Genomic DNA, 14,281 nt, shown 5'->3' with positions numbered 1-14,281 from the left:
TAGGAGTGCTTCTAATCATTCAACATATGAGTGTTAACCCTAGGATTTTACGAACATTTCAAAACCTAACTGTTTTTATTTCTTCTAGTCATTCACCATATGAGTGTGCCCTTGTCCATTGTAACATCTGGGAAAGTCTTGAAAGTTAGCGCAGAGTACTAAAAGCTTGAAATTGTTCTGCAGTTACATATGACAATTTCTACTTGGAAAATTTAGATAACAATAATTGTGGATTCATGGTGCTAAAGAAGGCATACTGCTGCAAATCTTTTGAATTCCATTATACACTTGATTCTGCTGTTATATCTTGCATCAACGGAAGCTTCATAGCCTTTCCTTGTCATAAAAGTAATGTGGTACCTTCTTGGATCTAATACCCCACAATGTATTCAAGAGTTACTATTTTTGTTTGACCAGTTGCATTCAAAAGTGTTATTGTAAATAAATTATCAATTCCAACAATGAAAACTGAGGTCTTGTGAGTTGGTCTGGAGTTCCTTGTGACATACAAACTACTTTAGTTTAAGTCTCTAGTTCACTATTCCCCGAATATTTTTTAAGCTTTTACTTTGTATTTATTTGAATACATGTATAAAAATGGTGTTATGGGATAGTAATAGATGTGAGTACACCTTCTACAACTCCTCTAGATGAAGGTGAAGTTAATTTTGATGGAGGAAATGACATTTAAAATTTTATTAAAGTAGTTATTTTTATTTTAAATTTTATCTTATCTCCAGATTTTACTTACTCTTTACATTAGTCTTTTATGCGTTCTTAACTTAAAGAATGAACACTTCATTAAGTTTTTGCTTATGTAGTGATGGACACTTCGGCAACACAATATTCTCTGAGTTATTTAGGGCCGCAGGGCTCATCAGTCGTAACAAAGTCTTCCTTCGCGTTATTGCCTTCCCAAACCTTTGTTATAAGTACTATTGCATTTTTTTATCTATCAGTGTAGTAACACAATCATGCTTAAATATATATTTTTTTATTGAAATTATAGGATGTCTGTTAAAGGCAGAAGGGCTTCTTCTTCTTCTTCTTCCTTTTTGGATATTTCCTTATATCTCTGGTTCGAAAGGTCTCTAAGGAAAGTGATGCAGCTACTGTGACTCGATCTCAATGAATTCTTATTACAAAATATTTGTTTAAGTTAAGAAGTTGCTGCTTATAAAGTGATTTCCAGTAGTGGACCTCATGGTTGTTATAGCCATTAAAGGGTGTTATTTCTTATTATTTCCAAATCTCTTATTTTTTTGGAGTGTTTAACTAGACAGGGGAACACTAGAATTGTTCATATTCATGAAAATTTTGAGTTGGAAATTAACCAGCATATACTATGTTTGCATTGTAGGCCTTATGGAGGGCTAGCATACTTGTTCCATATGTTGCGATTAGAACAACTTGAATGACGTGGATTCCAAGGAAGTGTGTTTTTTTCAGATGTAAAATGCCTTCCATTAGTTTGCTGATTGTTTTTTTTATAGATTATCCATCAGCGTAGTTCTATGAATCAGTCATGGACGATTGGACGTGATAAAACAAATGCTTTAGAAATTAGAAGAGTGTCATGTGATAAAGTGTCATGTCAAAGTTGTGCCAATCTTCTCGCTTTTTTGTTCTCAAACTTCCTATTTCAAAGTAACAGAACCTACCATGTTTTATATAAGTAATCTCAGCGAGAGCATTTCGCATAAATGTCTTAAGGATATAAAAGATTTCAATTAAATTATTAAAATATATTTCTTAGATTTTTTTTAATTGAACCATGAAGAAATGAAAAATATAGGAATTGATGCTTTTCCTTTCATGATAAGTCTTTTCTATGGTTCATCACTTTTTTCAGTTATCATTTGCCTTTGCAGCCTTTCCATATAACCTTGAATACCTTTTGAATTAAGTTTCAGGTATTCTTTCTTTATAGTGATATAGAGAGTTCCATTCTTTGATTATATATCGATGAGCTATTTGTCAAAAGATCTCTCATTTAAAGATTTTTGAATTTATCCGGTTATTCATAGTTCATGTTCTTCCTTTTTTATTTTTTTCTTTACCGGTGAAGGTTTGCAAGGAAGAGAGCTTGGATTAGCTGCTATTCTTAACTTTGGCTTCATTGCTCGACTGCACATCTAACTATGTCTTAAGTCTGCACTCAAACTACTTCTACCCCTTGTAAGTTGAAAATAAGTATTTTAACAGTTCTTTAATTTCAATTGCTATCTTCTGATGCAACATAATCTTAGAGCTATTTGTCTTGCCACAGGATGGTCTTGCTCAGTTTTTCATCATATCTGTAATGTGTAAGAAACATTGCTTCCTTTTTAACCAGAACATTAACCCTACCAGAAACAAATCGACCAAACTGTAGTAGAAACTTTGCAACATAAAGTAGGTTCCTTTATGTTGTCGGAATAGTTGTCGTAAAGTAGGTTCGCTTATTTGGTGTACAAATGATATCTGGTTCCAAACATTTTCTTTTAAGATAGTTTCACTGCTCCATATTTTGGAAAAGTTTAGACATTAACTAGAAGTGTTACAGTTGGAGGCTACTTTCACTAAATATTCACATGTTGGCTTATAATTTTCTTTACATTAAATTTCATCTTTTGACGTTCACTTACTTTATTATTTCAGGTCATACAATATGATTTACAAAGACTTAGCATATCGAAGACTTCAATAAAATGAAGAGTTGCTGAAGTTTGAGCGCTTTGTATTTATTGTTTTATTAGTGTTGGTATTCAAGTAGGATTAGTTATAATGACATTAGTTATTTAGTTGAAACAGTATATTTTATCATTTGTGTTGATAGATTAATATTATGAATTGGTACTTGGTTTTGTTACTCAGGATTTGATGGAATATACTATGTTATGAATATAGGTATATTTTGTTACAATTTGCCAATTGAAAGATAGTTTTACGGCAATAAATTGTACTTTTAATTTGCCCCTAGAAGAGTGATTTTAATTAATAATTTAATTGGATTTAGCAGAAATAATTTTTGAGATGGATTTAGTAGCCATTATAATTGCAGCAAAACAATTGCTGTTAAAACTTGTAATTTTAGCGGCAATTAATTGGATTTACCAGCAATAATGATTGACACTAAAATGTATACTAAGTTTTTCATGGAATGGATTTAGTAGCCATTTTAATTGCTACTAAATAATTCCCATTAAAACATGTGACCTTTAGCGGCAATACATGATACCTTTACCAGCACTTCGATAAATGGCCGCTAAAGCCCTTAGCGACCCCAATAACAACGGCTAAATAATTATGGCCTGTAAATGTTGTGGCGGCAATAAATATTGCCGCTAAAGGGTTTTTCTATTTTCGCGAAAGACCCTTTTTGTTGTAGGGTTGTAAGATACCCTCTGCATCCTCGTCATTGAAAGACAAGTCCTTTCTCGTACGTAGTCTCGAGTCCGTTTTTCTCTCGTGATCGACACCTTGGTGCGTTTGAATACGGCCCCTAAGGAATATCGACCCCTCCAACAATCATGTGGATCACGTGCTGCGGCTTTTCTTGCTCATTCTGTCTGTTTGAATCTTTGTTCTTGAAGTGCTTTTTAGCCCGATCGCTTATGATTTCTCGAAGATGCCCTTCGTTGAACAAACGAGCTACCTCCTACCTCAGTTGTCTGCAATCTTCTGTTCTATGACCATGGGTGCCATTATATTTGCACATTTGATTAGGATTTCTCTGGGTCGGATCAGTCTATAGAGGTCGGGGCCACCTGGTGTCTTTGATGCGCTCAATGGCCGATACAATATCTGATGCATCAATGTTGAATTTGTATTCCTATAGTCGTGGTGCTTCTTTGGGTTCGACATTTCTGTCGAAACCACTCTTACTCATGAGCCCTCGAGACCTCTGTCCTCGATCATTTCTTCTATCAATTCGAACGAGGTTGCGTCCAGGCCCGTTGTTTCTCCGATCTCCACAGTATGATTGATATCGATCTTTGTTTGACCGTGGTTCCCAGTCAATATCCCTTTTAACTCTGTCGATGGTCATGTTTGGATAAACGGACTCGGAAGGAGTCCCCAACTGGTCATCCTCGACCCTAATCTTTGACTGGTACCGATTATGCACATCGACCCAGGTTACAGTTGGATATTCGATCAAGTTCTGCTTTAACTGTTGTGAGGCTACCGAGCTTCGTATGTTTAGGCCTTGAGTGAAAGCCTGAACGAACCAATCGTCGGCGACTAGGGGCAAATCCATACGCTCCATTTGGAACCGAGATACGAACTCTCTAAGCATCTCGTTGTCTTTTTGTTTTACTTTGAAGAGGTCCGACTTTCTAGTCTCGACCTTTATCGCTTCGTAGTGTGCTTTGACGAAAGAATCTGAGAGCATGGCAAAAGAATCAATGGAGTTAGGTGGTAAGTTATGGTACCATATCATCGCCCCCTTTGATAAAGTTTCTCCGAATTTCTGCAGCAGTACATACTCAATCTCATTGTCCTCTAGATCGTTCCCCTTTATTGAGCATGTGTAAGAAGTGACATGCTCCTTGGGGTCGGTAGTTCCATTATACTTGGGAATTTTTGGCATGCGGAATTTCTTCGGAATGGTCTTAGGAGCCGCGCTCGGGGGGAAGGGCTTTTGTATGAACTTCTTTGAATCCAAACCCTTCAAAATCGGTGGTGCTCCCTGAATTTGATCACCTCGGGAGTTATATGTTTCCATTTTTTTGTCATTCGCTTCAATCTTCTTCTCCCCCGATTTAATTCGCTTTGTCAGCTCCTCGAACATTTTCAAGATAGCGGGGTCGGTCCCTGACTCATTCACATATGACCTCTCCGACTCTGGTTCGGCCCTGTGAACAATTTCCTGTGATGGCTCGTGTTCGACCCTACTCGGTGCGTGGTTCTGATTTTGAAGTTGTGCTATTGTATCTTGTTGAGCATGTAACATTTCGAATATTATTCGAAGGACTGATTCCGCCTTCTTCGCCGCCCTGTGCGTTCTGACCGGCTGATCGAACGTCTCTGCAGAAGCTATTTTCGGGGTCGATGCCCCGATTTGCATTCAGGGCAACATGAGAACTAACGTCGATGGGGTCTGCAACTGGTACTCCCTCGAGGTCAGCTGGAAGCACTTCGTTTCCTGGGGAGACTATGTTATCGTTTTCGCCATGAAAACCAAGGACATTGTCGACATATGTGGGTACTTCTTGAGAGTTCAACATGCTGATCCTAAAATAAAAAATGCTTACAAGAACAAGTGTAAAGCAGTATGTATTATGAAAATTATCACCAGGCAATCACTACTATCCTTAGCCCTACGGTGGGTGCCAAACTATTTACCTTAAAATCGGATAACAATTAAATTTGTAAGTGGTTTTAAGGATATGTGATTTTACTTGGCACAAACTAAGAAATATGAGAATTGAAGTTAGAAATTAACTGTAAATCAAAGCAAACCAATGTAACGTGCTACCTTGGCCCTCGAGCTAGGTCGCCCTCGAACTAACTCAATATATTATTGAAAAGCAAGAACTGGACAACAGAATAAGAATGCTTAAGAAAATTTTATAAACTGCTTTGATATGCGTCAATCCCCTTTTACAAAATGATTGGAACCCCCGTTATATAGCAGAGGAGTTCCACATATGGTACAATTCTAAATACATAAGAAAATCTCCTAATTGGCTAATCAACCGGTGTTATCTTGATACATGCCGAGATCTCCGCCACAATTCTCGCCCGGTCACAGATTCCTCGGCTTTCTGTTATTCGACTTAGCAGGTTTCTTTCGATCTCGCTAGATCTCTATCCTTCTCGGTCTCGTCTTTGCTGGTCTCGATCTCGATTAACCATTCGAAGTCGGGCAAGCCCGATTTTGACTGTATACATCTATATTCCACGTTTTAAAGATCAAGACGTCTACTAGTTTGAATAAAGGGAATGAAATGGGAGAAAATAATAGAGTAATTATGAAAAATACACAATCTTTCTTCCTTACTTCAAACTAGTCTTGAATGAAAGTATGATTTTATTGTCTAAAATTTTAGGAAATATGAGAATGGCATTCTTTATCATCCAAATAAGGGAAACTGCCATCTCAATAGAGCATTTTTACCCTGTCATAATATATTATAGACTCATTTGCTATCACTAGAGAGGTTTAGCTTAATTACGTTTAATATACAAACTTATCAATTATATACAAATTAGCGATAAATAAAGATCCATTAATATTAGGGCTTTTAATTGGTAACTGAATCCCATGCCAAACCACATCATGATATACTGTAATTGCTTGATTACTGGGTTGTCCTTAATAAATTATAAGCTGACAACGAAGAGTGAAAATAAAAGTTTGTCGCTCTCAAAGACGCTAAATAGTAATATTGGTAAGTCAAAATGAAGAATTCATTGTGAAGTGGATGAAATGTGAAATATGAAATTTAGGGAGAAGTGCACAGTTAGCCACTAATTAGAGATGTCCTTAACTGTTAGGACATTCTGTACTTAACTTTATATGTGCAGTGTAAATGTTAAGAACATGGCGTTCTTAACTTCATGTGTCCAGTGTAAATGTTAAGGACATAATGTCCTTAACTTGTATTTGCACCTTCTGTTGTTAAACTTTAGGATCTCGTGTCCTTAACTTCATATATGCAGTGTAAATGTTAAGGACATGGTGTCCTTTGTGAGAAGGCACGGGAGAAAATATATTATTGATATTAGATGAACAATACAATACAAGAGGTCCTTATTTATAGCTATACTATACAAAGACATACTATTCTTCTACCAATGTGGGATAATACTACACTATATACATGCTGTAAACTAACACTCCCCCTCAAGCAGGTGCATACAAATCATATGTACCGAGCTTGTTACATATATAACCAATACGAGGACCAGTGAAAAACTTAGTGAAAATATCTGCAAGTTGATCATTCGACCTCACAAACTTTGTAGCAATCTCTCCTGAAAGTATCTTTTCCCTAACGAAGTGACAATCAATCTCAATGTGTTTAGTTCTCTCATGGAACACCGGATTTGATGCAATATGAAGGGTAGCTTGATTATCGTACACAAGTTCCATCCGACTGATTTCACCAAATTTTAACTCCTTGAGCAATTGTTTGGTCCAGACTAGCTCACATGTTTCCATAACCATTGCTCGATATTCTGCTTCTGCACTAGACCGATCAACTACATTCTGTTTCTTGCTCTTCCATGACACCAAATTTCCTCCTACTAAAACACAATATCTAGACGTAAAATGTCTATCAGAAGGTGATCCTGCCCAATCAGCATCTGAGTATCCAATGATCTGCTCATGACCTCGATCCTTAAAGAGTAACCCTTTGCCTAGAGCCGATTTTATATATCGAATAATGCGGACAACTGCATCCCAATGACTATCACATGTAAAATTATAAACTGACTTACAATACTCACAGGATAAGAAATGTCGGGTCTAGTCACTGTGCGATAATTTAATTTTCCAACCAGCCGCCTATAGCTTGTAGGATCGCTAAGCGGCTCCCCCTGTCCTGGCATAAGTTTAGAATTCGAATCCATCGGAGTGTCAACAGGTCTGCAACCTATCATTCCCATCTCCTCAAGAATGTCTAAAGCATATTTTCTTTGAGAAATAACAATACCTGAGCTAGACTAGGCAACCTCATGTTACACCCTATATTTTCGTACATAAAAATGCTTCGTAAGCAAACTAATGTAGGACCAAAAATGAGATAATATTTAAAAGTATATAAAGTAAGTTAATAATTTTACCTCTGAGGTTACAAATATTGAAGATCATGAACAACAAGTACAAAGAGGGTTGGACAGTTCAGAAGCTAAAGCAATTGAATAAAACAATGTTTCGTCGAAAGTCGACAAGTTGGGAATGTTATAACATGTACCTTTGGGGTGAGACTAGGGTGATTAACATGATAAGGAGATTATGTTATGATTTATATTAGTCGTATGACATCCGTTTGTTATGTTTTGAAGTCAAGAGAGTTGTGGAACAAAAGTCGATGAAAGTCATCACAAGTTACATTCATAAGTTTTACTGAAACTTTGGGTCAAATGTAACTGCGATTTTCTCCCAATATACTTAGGGTTATGGGGTGTTCCACCCATCAAATTAAAGATCTATGAGTCTAGTTTCCAACGCATTAAACCGTTTGTCAATACGACATTGGAGTAGAGAGATATGGGCATTTTTGCAACACTGCGCAAGCTGCTAGGTGACAAGTAGGTGTGTCACCTACTTGCTTAAATGAAAGCCCAAAAATGGGCCATTTCGGGTCGTCCAAAGAGGCCTTTTAAGGGCCTATTTTCTTCATATATTAGACTTAAAATAGAGCATAATAACCAGACATAAGCTCTGCAAATAATCCTCCCAAAAATTTCCCACAAACCCTAATTGATTTTCTCTCCCTTTCAAGTTCCAATTGGAGGTAAAACTTGGAGTTTGAAGAACCAAGATAGGAGCTGAGTTATCCAACAAATAAGGTGAGTTTACTGCTCTCTTTCATCCATTTTTTCTACTGTAAATTCATGGTAAGTCGTTCTATACTTGTAAGAACTCACGGGACGGTGATCGGAAGCCGTGAGTTCGAGTTATTCACTTGTAGCGGACTGTTTTGTGGACTGTTTTGTGTTGCTGTTGGGCTGCGTGTTTTACTACTATTTTGTGGAGTTTTGGAGGAGGAAGGGGGTTTATAAACACCATATAAATGTAGGGTGGTTGGCTGGTCGTTCGTCATAACATTTTCGGGTCGTTTGACACTACTACGGTGGTCGTTTTGTGTACGAAGAGATTGAGGTGTGTTGGGCTGTTTTGTAGTATTTGATGGTGTATATAGGGCTGGAAAATGATGTATATATGTTGTTATTGTTATGTTCTTGTATTGTTGGTGTTATCTTGAATTTGGAGAAAGGGCATATTATAGGGGAGATGCTGCCCGTTTTAATACAAAATAGGTTTGTCGTTCGTTGTGCGATAGTTGTACCTTTCGTAACTTAACGATAGTATTATTATCATTCTTGTAGATTAAGGTGTGAAGAGGTGAGTTCAACTTGGTGATTGGAAAGATTGTGATAAGTTATGTTAAGGCTAAGCCTTCCTTCATTTTGGCATGATCTCGTAGCTACATGTGTTAATAATGAGACAAAAAGAGAAGTTCATATTCATGAATTTATTCACACTATTCTAGTCTCATAAGTTACAATATTATTCCTTATCGAGATTCTATATTCAATTTAGTATTGTCTTCTTCCAGTCAAGAGAGCAACAAGCCTATATATACAGTATTACAGTATTTTCATTACCATCGAGCTATAATCGATGGGCAGGCCCCTATTGGGCAACCTCTGATCAGATGGAAAGTTATATACCGAGCCTACTATGGCCGAGCGCCTATGAGCGAGCCCAGCATGGTCGAGATACATAGCCTAGTATGGCCGAGCGCCTATGAGCGAGCCTACTATGGCAGAGCAGTTATATATACCGAGCCTTATAAGGCCGTACAATTATTTTACTTACTATATTGAAGGAGTTGAGTCAGTATCAGCAGGTAAGTATATCTCCAGATCATCTTTGACTCCCAGTTAATTTCAGTTATCATATTATCAGTTCAGTTTCAGATTTCAGTTGTTTTATTGCCTTACATACTCGGTACATTATTTCGTACTGGCGTCCCTTTTTTGGGGACGCTGCATTTCATGCGTGCAGGTTCAGACAGACAGACAGGTAGACCTCCTCAGTAGGTGTTTCCCGAGTTCCGCCTGATCGGTAAGCTCCATGTCTTTCGGAGTTGCCAGGTCTAGAGTTTTGTGTACATCTTATGTATATCTGTATATATGTTATGGGTAGGTCGGGGCCCTGTTCCGATCACAGTACATCTATCAGTAGAGGCTTGTAGGCATATCCTGTTGGTTAGTGCAGTATGTTGGGTTTGTATAAATTGGTGGTTTGTCAGCTGTAGTAGCTATGACGGCCTTGTCGGCCTAGCTTTATATTGATATTTAGTTAGCGCTAGTTTACATTCAGTTTTATATTTTGCTTCGCAAATTGTCTTGCAAGGTGGCCCCATGGCCAAAGTATGACATTATGTGTTCAGAGTCACTTAGTCGCAATTTCGTACGCCAGGTTAGGTGAGGCACAGGGTGCTTGTCTCGCTCCTAGGTTCGGGGCGTGACACCTCAATACCTAGAAAGTACTTCAATCTCCCTAGATCCTTAGTTTGGAAGTGCTGGAAGAGATGCTGCTTCAGATTGGTAATACCATCCTGATCATTGCCAGTAATAACAATATCATCAATATAGACTACCAGATAAATACAGAGACTTGAAGCAGAGTGTCGATAAAACATAGAGTGATCAGCTTCACTACGAATCATGCCAAACTCCCGGATAACCGTGCTGAACTTACCAAACCAGGCTCGAGGAGACTGCTTTAGACCATAAAGTGACCGACGCAAGCGACATACAAGGCCACGAGACTCCCCCTGAGCAACAAAACCAGGTGGTTGCTCCATATAAACCTCATCCTCAAGATCACCGTGAATAAAGGCATTTTTAATGTCCAGCTGATAGAGGGGCCAATGACGAACCACAGCCATAGATAGAAAAAGGCGGACCGAAGCAACTTTAGCCACGGGAGAGAAGTTATCACTGTAATTGAGCCCAAATATCTGAGTATATCCTTTGGCAACAAGACGGGCCTTAAGTCGATCAATCTGTCCATCGGGACCAACTTTGACTGCATAAACCCAACGACAACCAACAGTAGATTTACCTGAGGGAAGAGGAACAAGCTCCCAAGTACTACTTGTATGTAAAGCAGATATCTCGTCACTCATAGACTGTCACCATACTGGATGAGACAACGTTTTACCTGTAGACTTAAGGATAGAAACCGAGGACAAAAAAGATATAAAAGCATAATGGGGAGATGACAGACGATGATAGCTCAAACCGACATAATGAGGATTAGGGTTAAGTGTGGTCCGTATACCTTTCCGAAGTGCAATCAGTGTACTAGGAGCAGGGTCCGCAGCAGGAGCAGGGTCAGGTGCACGACGAGAACTAGTTGGGCCTGATGGAAGACGCAAACGACGATGATAAGTCAAGAGTGGTGTTCTTGTAGCTGGGGAACTAGGGAGAACAACACTATACTCTTCAATGGTTGGTACGGATGAAACCTATGTGGTCGAAGGTGGAGGAGGAGCTATAGTAAACTCCTCAAAGGTCGGTATAGGTAAGACCTCAGATATATCATAGTGGTCAGCAGAGGAAAAGAAAGGTTTAGACTCAAAAAATGTGACGTCAGCTGACATAAGGTACCTACGAAGATCTGGAGAATAATAACGATATCCCTTCTGAACACGAGAATAACCAAGGAAGACACACTTGAGAGCACGAGGAGCTAACTTATCTTTCCCAGGGGATAAGTTATGAACAAAATACATGCTCCCAAAAACATGAGGTGGAAGAGAGTATAAGGGTGACTGGGGAAACAATACTGAATGCGGAATCTGATTCTTGATGGGAGATGAAGGCATCCGATTAATCAAATAACAAGCTGTGAGAACTGCATTGCCCCAAAAATACAACGGAACACGAGATTCAATTAGAAGTGTGCGAGCAGTCTCAATAAGGTGCCTATTCTTTCTCTCAGCAACCCCATTTTGCTGAGGGGTATAAGGACAAGATGCCTGATGAATAATTCCTTGAGAAGTCATAAACTTCTGAAATTGAGAAGATAAATATTCTAAGGCATTATCACTGCGAAAAATGCGAATAGAAACACCAAATTGGTTTTTGGTTTCAGCACAGAAACTCTGGAATATAAAAAATAACTCATAACGATCTTTCATTAAGAAAAGCCAAGTACATCTTGAATAATTATCAATGAAACTGACAAAATAACGAAATCCCAAGGATGAACTGACTCTACTAGGACCCCATATATCAGAATGAACTAAAGAGAAAACAGACTTTGCATGACTCTCAACACTATGCGAAAAGGAGGCTTGGGTATGTTTCCCAAGTTGACACGACTCACAATCTAATGTAGATAAACTAGATAAACTAGGCACGATTTTCTGAAGTTTGGATAAAGTTGGATGTCCTAAACGTCTGTGGATTAGATCTTGAGGATCTGTAACTAGACATGTTGTGGAAGGATTGAATGAGTTAAGGTAGTAAAGGCCTTCTGATTCACATCCTGTACCAATTGTCTGTCCCATACTGCGGTCCTGCATAATAAAAGAATCGTCAATAAAATATATACCACAATGGAGGGCATGAGTCAAATGACTAACATATGCAAGACTAAAAAGACAACTAGGGATATAAAGAATGAAATCTAGGGTGATAGAAGACAAGGGATTAGCTTGTCCAACTCCTTTTGCCTTAGTTTGACATCCATTGGCTAACGTAACAGTGGGAAGAGACTGTGAATATACAATATTTGACAAAAGTGATATATTACCAGAGATGTGATCAGAAGCGCCTGAGTCCATGACCCATGGGCCAAGAATGCTAGACTAGGAAACATAAGCAAAAGAATTACCAGTAACAGAAGTATCAATCTGAGCAACTGAGGCTACTTGTGGAGATGTCTGCTTACTTGCTCGATACTGAAGGAGCTCATTATATTCTTCTTTAGATAAAGAAAATCCTTGGTTACCTGGAGTCTCGGTCTGAGCAATGTAAGCATTTTTGGGTGGACGACCATGTAAGGAATAACACATTTCACGAGTGTGTCCAAGTTTGTAACAATAAGAACACTTGGGTCTAGATCTTCCAAAACGACCTCCTCATCGTCTATGCTCCATAGTTTGAGATGCCCGAGCATCCATTGTCTGGGATGTAAGAACAAAGGAATCAAGTATCTGTGATGAGATCATTGGTGGACTTAGTGCTGCAGCAAGGCGGAGTAATCGAGAGAATAATTCATCAACTGTCGGTACAGACGGACTAACCAAAATCTGGTCGCGTACTGAATCAAGATCATTAGGAAGTCTAGCGAGAGTAAGAACAAGAAACATCTTCTGTCGCTGCTCTTGTTGATTTTCCACACTAGCAGAAACTGGCATCAACTTCTCAAATTCCTCCATGACTGCCTGTACTTGACCCAAGTAAGTAGACATATCCAATTCCTGCTTCTTTAAGTTTGTCATCCGTGATATCACATCATAGAAGCGAGATATATCATTAGTGTATAAGGTGCGTGCCTTTGCCCAAACCAAATAACATGTTTGGAATGGACGAAACAAGGGCATCAACTTGGAATCAATAGATCGCCACAAGATGCTACATACTTGAGCATCGATTTTTGCCCAAAGTGCTGTTGCCTTTTTATCTCCATCGCTAGACTGTTTGATTAGATGATCTTGAACACCTTGACCTCTACACCATAACTCGACAGATGAAGCCCAAGCTAAGTAGTTTGAACCTCCCATTAAAGGTTCCGAGGTAATAATAGCACTAGAGCTTCCAGAACTCATGTTTCTAGACCCAAAAACATCAAATCCCAAATACATTGTTGTAAATTATTACCAAATAGGAGAAATAATCAACTGTAATCCACTGAAACAATGTACGGAAACACAAAAATAGAATACTGAAATACTTTAGCTGCTAGAATCTACTGTAGCTCTCGGAATAAGGACTGTAGCTGTCAGAATAGTACTGTAGCTGCCGGAAAAAACTCAAAGTTGTCGGAATAAAATGAAAACAGTAGGGGTAGGATCGGAATTACCAGGCGACTCAACTGTTCTGAAGGAAGATTTTCAAAAAATGGCCGGAAGTGATCGTACGCGCCGGCGCGTGAGCTCACGCGCGTGAGCTCACGCGCGTGAGCTTCTGGTGGCGCGTGGAGGTGCGTGAGGAGGCTGCTGCCGGAGTTTTTCACTGGGGTTTGGTCGCCGGACAGTTACGACTCTTGTGGTAGTGTTGGATTTTGCACAACACTGACAGAAATAAAGCAGATAGAAAACAGCCTTAAAAAAGTACTGATTTCTCTTTCCCGGAATCGCTGGAATTTATGCACAGCGATTTCTCTTTCCCCAAATCGCTGGAATTTATGCACAGCGATAAGTCTCTCACAATTGCTTTGATACCATGTGAGAAGGCACGGAAAAAAATATGTTATTGATATTAGATGAACAATACAATACAAGAGGTCCTTATTTATAGCTATACTATACAAGGACATACTATTCTTCTACCAATGTGGGACAATACTACACTATATACATGCTGTAAACTAACATCCTTA

This window comes from Nicotiana tabacum, chromosome 20, assembly GCF_000715075.1.
Source record: "Nicotiana tabacum cultivar K326 chromosome 20, ASM71507v2, whole genome shotgun sequence".
Lineage (NCBI taxonomy): Eukaryota > Viridiplantae > Streptophyta > Magnoliopsida > Solanales > Solanaceae > Nicotiana > Nicotiana tabacum.
This window is presented reverse-complemented; position numbering follows the sequence as displayed.